The 10,518-nt window shown below is 40.0% G+C and overlaps 1 long non-coding RNA gene across 1 annotated transcript in view; it reads left to right on the forward strand.

Annotated features, from left to right (window-relative positions):
• The window catches only part of LOC118437678, a 28,314-nt gene extending 19,708 nt beyond the window's left edge, over window positions 1-8,606 (forward strand). The window contains exons 2-3 of the long non-coding RNA XR_004836274.1: window positions 1,263-1,326; window positions 1,469-8,606. This is a non-coding gene — a long non-coding RNA (uncharacterized LOC118437678). The remainder of the gene's footprint in view (window positions 1-1,262; window positions 1,327-1,468) is intronic.
• Window positions 8,607-10,518: the final 1,912 nt, after the last annotated feature.

Genomic DNA, 10,518 nt, shown 5'->3' on the forward strand with positions numbered 1-10,518 from the left:
CGCGGCCACTGTATGTACATGGCCCATAGTGATGATAATACGAAAAGAACAGTGGCCGCGGAAGCGTGGGGACAAGGGAGAGGGACAATGTCCCCACGGTTATTCGATGTCCACATTATCTCCCCATCTTATATAAACCCCTCCCTCCCCTATCCTACAATGCTAATGTCCCCACAGCTTCCGCGGCCACTGTATGTACATACCCCATAGTGACTATAATACTAAAAGAACACTGGCGGCGGAAGCGTGGGGACAAGATAGAGGGACAATGTCCCCACAGTTATTCCATGTCCACATCATCTCCCCATCTGATACAAACCCGTCCCTCTCCTATCCTACAATGTTAATGTGCCCCCTTGTCCTCACAGTTTCCGCGGCCACTGGTGTACGTACAAAGAACAAAGTAAAGTGGAGCAGGTCTCTGTATTCTCGAAACCCGCAATTAGTTGCTGTCTAACTCGCTATCTCCATCTCTCTCTTTGAAACGCGACAGACAGAATATTTCAAATATCTCGAGTTATGCTTTCTTCAACCACAATGAGGAATTTTGCAGCTAAGAAAATATCTACTAAAGAGAGAAAGAGAGATATGGAACAGCCACCGTTTTAGACGAATAGTGTGGTAAACTCCAACGTCAAGTTTGTTATGTACATGCATAGATTCATTTCGCAAATGGAAGTTATTTGTTACTTGGGAATTTCTATTGTTGTGATATTTGCCTTTCTTTAATAGCGAATAATTTCATGTGACTTTTCCGTCCATTGTCTTTTTCCTGCCCGTTTATTGACGTTGAAATGTGCGAAATTACTTAGTTCCTGGGCCACTAGGTAAAATACGGACAAAAAGGATTTAGTTTGTCTGAAAAATATATTTATGTCCATATTTTTGTCCATTTTATATCAAAAATAAATTAATGTGTCCATATTTTTGTCCATTTTGTATCAACAATATATTTGTTTGTCCATATTTTTGTCCATTTTGTATCAGAAATATATTTATTTGTCCATGTTGTATCAACAATATATTTGTTTGTCCATATTTTTGTCCATTTTGTATCAACAATATATTTATTTGTCCATATTTTTGTCCATTTTGTATCAGAAATATATTTATTTGTCCATATTTTTGTCCATTTTGTATCAAAAATATATTTATTTGTCCATATTTGTGTCATGTGTTGCGTCATCGATATATCGGTTTGTCCACATTATGCCATTAATAACACTGTCACTAATCAGTCTGGTTTGCTTATTCCATTTCAGAATTTCGTAACGACTTCAAGTCCGAATCCTTACATAACTTTGGCCAACCTAGTGACACGTTCAGGTAATAATTGGCCATTTATTACATATCCAAACTTACCTAATTAACCTTTTGTTGCATAACTTTGTTACTAATAATAATTCAACTTTCCTCACACGTAATGAAATAACAGTTAAACTCATACCGGCATAATTTACCTTTCCAGCCGAAGACGTGACATTAACTCCGTGATCCTCATTATCTTCTCAACTGCACCCCAGCAATTATCAACTTTCCCCGAAAACCAGCCAGCCATCCACTCGTCCGCAATTAATTTAGATATCCACATAACACGAAATATTCCCAAGCCTGCATCTTACCCATAATTTCATTTGCAACGATTCACCCACCACCCGCATTCCACGTTTCGTTCGTGAGTGAACAGTCGATACGAACCAACACAAACCACTAATTCGATCTCACCGGAATTTCACTCGCCACAAATTTAACTGTGACTCTGAGTACTGTCATTTCGTCAAAATTCCAACAACAAGCAACTTTCCCCATCTAATTGCCTCCCCCGACTTTCAATTGATCTTCATCGAACTAATTTAACCCATCAATTAACCCCAACTTTCTCAAACTTTCACTTCTTGGAAGAATCTTACCCAAGTCAGAATCTTCATCTTGATTTAAGTGTTTAACTCAGAGGAGCAGAATTGAATTCAAATTTGGAATTAAATCCCAAGCGACAGTTTAGTGAAGTGAAACGTTCAGTTCGTTACTCTTACTTAAGGTACTTTCACTCTCTGCTCATTAATGAAAGGAGGACCCTCCTTCTCCTCAGAGTCCGGGGGGAAAGAGTAGTCAAAGCTGTCAACCAAGAGTCAAACCAATTCATTCAACCAAACCGTGTTAGCATTAACATTTAGTGGAAGCCAAGTCAGAGGAGAAAGTCAGATACCAAAATCACAATTCAGCTTTCTCTCTCTCTCTCCCAATCCATTCCATCAGATCGCATCTCATCCATACAGCCACCAAGCGTATTGATTGTGCAATCTTCTATCTTCTACGAGAGGACGTCGGCACAACCAAATTCAGCAGCACTCACCAGTTCGCAATTCAATTTCAAAATTTGTCACCGTCGGATTCTTAGCTGAAAAAAGAGAAAAAAAAACTCGATACATACAGGCGGGCAGCATCAGTAAAGCAAACTCACTCACATCACATTCATAGCAGCGGCCAAGTTTGCTTGAGCTCTGATATAGAACGACGAACTTTCACCAGAAAGGAGGAGAAAGCAAGGGAAAAAAGTGTTTGCTTAGTGCTCTGCTCTGCTCTTTACTCTTCAATGGAATTCGTGCATACTTTAATTGACTGATTCCCTTCTGGGGACGGGAAAGAGACACTTTCAGCCGGGATAAAAGTACTAGGTTTCATAACTATTCGTCCTCTCTACTTGAAAAAAAATACAGTAAAGAAGAAGGTGGATCAGGCCTGAAACTGTTTGATTTTCTCTTTCGAACGCGGAATAATTGACACTTGCAGTTTTTTTACGCTGTATAAATAAATTCGAGATAAACCCGTACTTTCTCCGAGATATTTTTCGAAATTTTCTATCCACTCGTTAAGAAGAAGACGGAGCTAAGTGAAATATAAAACTGCAGTTTTGCGCCGGGCCGACGGAACTCAAAGTTGAAGATAGGAGCCGAGAGGAAGTGAGTGGGGGATCTCATAAAAGCGGATATTTAATTTAACAGTCAAGAGAAAGTGAAGTGGTTTGATGTGAATTTGATGTTTGGAGAGAATAATAGAGTGAAAGTTAACGGGAAATCGGTCTCCAATTGCTGAATATCAGACGAAGAACTGTGTAACAATCCACTTTCTCCGTCTGCACAAGAAGACGACGAGGAGGAGCTACATATCTGCAGACAGCCACATTCAAGTGTAATCTCAAGGAAGAAGACTTTCACTCTTCACTCCATTTTTAATTCTGCGCTATTTTCCCACCTACTCACTCAGGATTTGTGTGGATTTCCAACTTTTGACATTTACACGATTCATTCGAGGTCTCTTCTCCTCATTATTGACGCGGCGTATTTTTAGCAGTGACCCAAATATACTTTCACCTCTGGAGAAAGTAAAGTTTGACCTACAAATTTATCGTTATAAAATTTGTTGGTGGACTTATCCCCCAATTTGAATACTCTTTTTCTCTTTCTCCACTTTCTCCACAAAATGCAACTCCTCGCGTTAAACGCGCTTCTCCTCTTCGACGCTATTTTCATATTCTTTCTCTTCCTGGTCTCCGTCTCCTGCCTTCTGTACTACCTCCCCCTCGTGCCCCCGACGCGGTCCTCCTCTCTGACCAATATGGATGAGGATATCGACCTTGAAAGTGCCCTTGTTGTCGAATCCAGTCGTGAACCCTGTACCGGCCAGGCTTCATATTCACACCCGCACTACTGTCACCACCACCACCACCACCTGATCCGAGACCATGAAGAAAGCCGGGAGGCAGAATTCCAACAAAATCCTTGCAGCGGGTGCCCTTATGAAGACCTCGAAATGGGGGAACATGACCCTTCCCCGACGGCCAACCCGTCACCGATGCATCACCCCGTAAATCCCACGCCGGTCAGCAAATCCCAGCACCCGCCAGCTCCCCGGCAGGATCATCCCGCCACTCACATTATTATGACCCCACCCCAGAGAAAGTATTACCAAAGTGGGGACAAGGGTCAGCCTTTCGCCCCGGTCGAGACTGTGTGATAAGCTTATCTCTCAACTCTCAGAAAGCAAGGGGAAAGGTGATGGCGAATATGTAATTAAGTAAATGTTTATATGTAAAACTAATCATGCAGTGTAAAAAAAAAACTTTTAGCTGACAGAAAACAAATTTTAAATTTTCTAAATCGAAATTTTTAAAGGGTTTTTTGTAGTCATGAATGGATGTGCATGCAGTATACGATCCGTAGGGAAATACTTTATAACTGTTTAGAATTTTAAAAAAAAGGTGTCAGTTGGTGACCCGAATTTTTGGAGAAAGTTTGATGATTTTGATAAGGCACAAAACCAGATAAGACACACACGGCTTTAGAGAGTTGATTAATTTGCACCTTATTTCTCGTAAAATTAATGGTTTTCCACGTCCCCTGTGGCACATTTATTTTTAAACTTCACTCTTTTTTCCTTATGCAAGGCACGAACTTGTCTGTTCGTCTCATCTCTAACAGGAATGTACATATAACGACAGCACTTTGCATTTTTTGAGACACGGGCCAAAACAGCAAACAATGCACGTCGTCCTTAATCCACGTTCTGTGCATGGATAAATCCCAGCAGCACGGTTTACGTGGGTTTACCTACCTACTTGCACTTTCTCTCTGGGTCTCTCACTTTCTCTGCATATGTTTTACCAGTTTTTTTTCCTGAGTCTTAACAATATTTCCCTGTGGCAAACACACATTATGACTCGGCTTCGTGCCCAACATTAACAACATGATGTAAAAATGGGTAAAATTTCGGGTACAAGGGAGGTCTTCTAGTGGATGCTATCCGATTTTGAGGAAACTTGTGTCAATCGGTGGCAAATTTGATTAGTATGAAATTTGCGAAAGACACGATTTCCCAATGGGTAGGTTTAGCAGAGATATTTGCATCCGAAGAGGAGAAAGCACCCAGTAAATTTAGAAAGTATGAAATTTGCCAACTTTAGTGCGAACTTATTACTTTATTTGCCAACTTTCTCCTCTTTGGATGCAAATATCTTAACCAAACGTGCCCATTGGTAGATTGTGCCTTTTGCAAATTTCAAACTAATCAAATTTGCAATATATTGACACTAGTTTTCCCAAAATCGGAGAGCATCCACTAAGAAACCTCCATTCTGCCCGCATTTTGCCTTTAAAAGAAGAGAACAGAATATTCTTCGTGGGATGAGCAAATAAAAATGGTGAAAAGTGGGTGAAAAGAGCAAAAGTTTAGTTTTCGAAGTGAAAATTACTTTTTTTTGTCCCAGCGTCTCCTCTGTTTCTCTTGCATATTCATTTTCATTTCGCATTTCCTGTCTCGCACTTCACTCCCTCCTGCAAACTAACCAAGTCCTGAGTAAAAGTAAAAGTTCCTCCCCGGTCTAAATCGCATGGCTTAATTTGACATGCACAAGCTTAGCGAAATGGCCGTACCTGTACTTTTCGTCAAGTAAGATGGATATCTTCTGTACGACTGCGGCGGTAGTTTGTAATTTCCGGTGTGCCCCACCATCTTGTTTACTTTACTGTAATAATTTCAAACTTTTTTTCTTCTTGTGACATAATTCAAGTAGAAATTTATATAATAAGTGTTTCGTTTCTTACCGGTTTGCTACATTTCTTGCAACGCAAAGCAGGAAATGCGAGAAAATTAAGGTGCAAGAAACTGGGAGAAAGTGCAAGAAATATGCGCCATCTAGCCAACGCGCCGTATGAACGGAAAGTATTTTTTTGCGTCTTGCATTTCGCGCAGGTCAAAGTCGCTGAAGTAACCAGTTTCTTGCACCCAGTGTTTAGTTTCTTGCACATTTCTTGCACTGCAAAGCAAGCAACGCAGGAAATGCGAGGTGCAAGAAACTGGGAGAAAGTGCAAGAAATATGCGCCATCTAGCCACGCGCCGTATGAATTATAGCGACTGGGCGAACTTTCTTGCGCCTTGCATTTCTTGCACGTCAAAATATCTATCTTCAAGAAACCACTTTCTTCCCGTTATTTCTTGTAAATGGTTACTTACTTTCACCTCGAAACACTTTATAATTCCGAACGAACCGATGCAGTAAAAAATGCAGTCATGTCCTTATTGAATTCCAAAAAAAAGAGAAGCTATCTCCAAGTCATGTCATTTACTTACTTACTTGGAGGATAAATTGACATTGTTGCTCAGGCAGGGTGTCCGCCACCCGACCGAGGATGGATACCCTTCTTTCCTCGCGGGGAGAGACATTCCTCCCAGCACAGAGCACATTGAAAACAGGTGAATAATGTGAAAGTGAGGACGTGAAGGCATCTTCTTCTTCTCCTTTGCATCCGCAGAAGTGCATGTTGCTCTGTCAGCTAAAAAGACATAAAGCAGGGTTGAGCAGAGAGAGAGAGAGAGAAAGTGGTGAAAGTGCGATGCGATGATGCCACGAGGGGTCTTCTTTCTTTCATTTGCTTTCTCCCCACATCTGATTTATGTTCATCTCTTTGTCTGCGTTTGTGGTGTGGTGTGGTGGCGAGTCCTCCTTTTTCCTCGTCTTCTCAACAACTGAACTGAACCACCAAACTCAGAATGGAGGAGGTGTCCCAGCGTAGTATGCTCTTAGATTTTGGAAAATTAGTGTCAATGGGAAGAGTAAAATTTGCCAAATTTCAGGAGGGTTTTCGTCCATTTGGATGCAAATATTTGCGAAGCCTGCACATTTTTGTCTTTTGCAAATTTCATACTAATTAAATTTATGGTTGATTGACATTAGTTTAGCCAAAATCGGTCATAAATTAGTATGAAACTTAGAAAAGACACGATCTCCCAATGGGCACGTTTGGCAGAGATATTTGCATCCTAAGAGGAGAAAGCCCATTGGGAGATCGTGTCTTTTCCAAATTTCATACTAATTAATTTTGCCATCGATTCACATGATTTTTCCCAAAAATCTTCAAGCATACACTGGACCACCTCCTTATTCCTAGTCTATTTCCACCACCGTTCAAAATGAACTTTGAATCTACTTTAAACACCACATTGTATGTGTATATATATTCCCCAAGGTTTTTGACATAACCGCAGCACACTCACTTTCAGAAATCTTCTTCTTCTGCACTATTTTGTTGAGGTTTTCATTTTCACTCTGAGAAGGGTGTGGTTTGGTTTGGTTATTCTCGTCCATTTTATTTTTAGCCCGTCTTTTGACACCTCTCCGCTTTCCCCCTTATCAGATGCATGCATCTCTTTCTTCTTCCTTCATTTCCAGCCGGGTTTCTTTGTTCCCAATTTAACATTCAATTTGAGCCGATATTTAGCCGTCACTCTGCGTTAGAAGTGTATTAATTTGTGTGTCTTTGAGTGCCCTGAAAGAGGATGAGCAAAAGGTTGTGTAGTTTCTTGTATATGTAAATAAATGTGTAAATATAGAATACTAATTTCCAGGGGTGGGCAAAATACTGGGTGAAAATAGGGTATTTTGAGCTCTGTTTTTCCCAGGGTTTGGATTTCTGGGGGTGTTATACCCACAAAAAAGACGAAAATATACGTGGAGAAAGCAATATTTTTATGAAAATACAGGGTTTTGTGAAGAAATTAACTTTTTATCCGTGTCAAAATACTTTATTTTTAAAAAATCGTGAAAACAATGTATTTTCACAGCGATAAAAACTTTAATTTCTTCACAAAACCTGTATTTTCGTAAGATTGTTACTTTCTCCATGCAGATTCTCATCTTTTTTTTAGGTGTAACACCCCCGGAAACACAAACCCTGGGAAAACTTTAGCTCAAAATATTCTATTTTGACTCAGTATTTTGCCCAGCTCTGCTAGTTAATAAACTTCGCCCCTTTAAATCTATTTACCTAGTGTGCTCGTGGTCGCCGTGATGAAGACAATATTCTTTTAAATATTGCTACATAACTAACAAGTTGAACATAGATTATTAAATGTTACTTAATGTGCAGTTAAATGACTTAAATTAATACGAATGTGATTTAACCTATAATATTATTTCCAAGTCGGGGTTTTTGAAACCATTGTCTGTCTCTCAGTGAATTGAATTGAATTTGTCTAGCATGTAGAACAGCCTGGCGGGCATTTGCAGTTAATTAAGTAATTACTTACCCCTTTAGTTCACCACCACTGCTGAAATGTACGTACCTTTGAAGTAAAGTTAAGCCTATAACGTCAAATGGTTATATTAAATACTACATTAATGCAGTGGCCGCGGAAGCCGTGGGGACATTTGGGGACATTAACACTGTAGGATAGGGGAGGCCGGGGTTTATATAAGATGGACAGATGATGGGGACATCGAATAACCGTGGGGGCATTGTCCCTCTGTCCCCACCCTTCCGCGGCCACTGCATTAATACATATAAGATATACATATGTACATACCTTCACAGTTAATTATAGAATAACACTTACTTACGTACGTAATCCACCCCCTGAAGTCTTGAGAAATGTCGTTACAGGTTATAACCAACTACATGCAGGTTCTTCTTCTTTGTAAAGCAGGGAAACAATTATTTAGCTTATCATTCAATATTTAAATCTATATGTATGTATATTATCTGTAAGCAAATATTAATTATATATGTATGTACATCAAAGGAACAATAAACTATGATGGTGCAAAAGCGAATTTTGATTGTTTTACATTTTACGCAGGTGAAAAAAAACGACAAATATTTATAAATATATGCATCCGAGAAATTCATGACCTTCGTTACTTTGCAACTCTAATTCGTTAATTTAGGTAAAATTGTCCTTGTGAGCGACCTACTTAATTTCAAATTAAGGACAAATTTTGCATTCTTTTCATCTCTTTTAAAATCTGCATTCTTATTTCCAATGATATTAAATTGTTGTTTCGATTCGATTCCATCGAGATTGCATTTTCCCCTAAAAAATTCGTAATTTTCACAAACTTCGTAAGCTTCTGCAGAGATGCGACGTTTACAAAATATACGAAGCCTCTCATGAATCTCACTATTATGTATTTACTCTCTTTTCATTTTTAGATTCATATTACGTAATATGTAAAACTTTACAAAGGCCTTTTTCCTGACTTGACATGCTGTTTTTTACATAAACATATGCACATAAATACATACATGCGTAGGAAGCATAACAAAAGCATACATACACAATACATGCACAATAATTTTGCCCGTGTCACGTCGTCCTGAAAAACCACCCCCCACGGCTGCACATTTATTATTAGATTGCTTAATATAATACGTACGTACGTATCATCACATAATGCAGCAAAGTAATATTCTCTAATAGCCAATTCCATTGATGGAAGTGCAAGCAAAGACCCACTTTTCACTTGGACAGGGACTTAATGACATCATCAGATTCGCCCCGCTTGCACAAGGCCTGCCTGCACATCATAAAAGGAGAAAGTTGGAAGAAGAGGGGACCATTGGCCGCGGAAGAGAGAGGGACCATGTCCCCACGGTTGTTCGATGTACGCATCATCTCCCCATCTTATATAAACCCATCCTTTCTCCTCTATCCTACAATATTAATGTCCCCACGGCTTCCGAGGCCACTTAAGAGATTTTCAATTGTGAAGAGATACAGTGGCCGCGGGAGCAGAAGGGGCAGAGGGACAATGTCCCCATGGGTAATCAATGTCCCCACGGGTATTCAATGTCCCCACGGGTATTCAATGTCCCCACGGGTATTCATTGTCCCCACGGGTATTCAATGTCCCCACGGGTATTCAATGTCCCCAAAGTTATTCAATGTCCCTACGGATATTCAATGCCCCCACGGGTATTCAATGTCCCCCTCGTTTACAAGTGCTATACAAACCCTTCCCTCCCCTATCCTACAATATTAATGTCCCCCGATGTCCCCACCACTTCCACAGCCAGGGAAGATGACGATGTGAAGAAGCTACGGAATCATCGCGTCGAGTTAAGAAATCTATATCTGAAATCAGGCAATAGATGAAGCTAATGGGCAATTCCAGTGATTTATGGGGCAAACCCGGAGGTCAAAGAAAGTTTAAGGAATTACGTGACATAAATCCGGTATTATTTTTAGCACGTGTATTCTCACACTCCTGCATTCTGTTTAGTTTTTTACTATGCACTTGCAGCAGCCCTTGTTAAAATGATTTACCACCATGATAAGTCTAGCTTGATAAGTGACTTATCACACATTTTATGGAGAATCCTGCCCCTCACAGGGAAAAACAGTGAGTGGTAGTAATGACACGACTAATAATCTGCAGGAATAATATTTTCATTCCATTTCCTTCCAAAACGAAGGGCAAAGTCACACCTTGGTAAATAGCTTTCACCTTTTATCCCGCATCGATTTAAACATTTCTCCAGCGTTCCCTTTCTTCTCGGATCATCATCCGCGCTCATCCTACTCATTAAGTGCGATCTCTCGCCTTTCTATACCGCCACCTTTTTCTAAAGGTTGTGCACAGTGTTTCGGGTGAAAGTAGTAACCACTTGCAAGAAATAATGGGGAGAAAGTGGTTTTTAGCAGGTAAATATTTCAATCGGCAAGAAATTCAAGGAGCAAGAAGC

This window comes from Folsomia candida, unplaced genomic scaffold (genome assembly GCF_002217175.1).
Source record: "Folsomia candida strain VU population unplaced genomic scaffold, ASM221717v1 Fcan01_Sc015, whole genome shotgun sequence".
Lineage (NCBI taxonomy): Eukaryota > Metazoa > Arthropoda > Collembola > Entomobryomorpha > Isotomidae > Folsomia > Folsomia candida.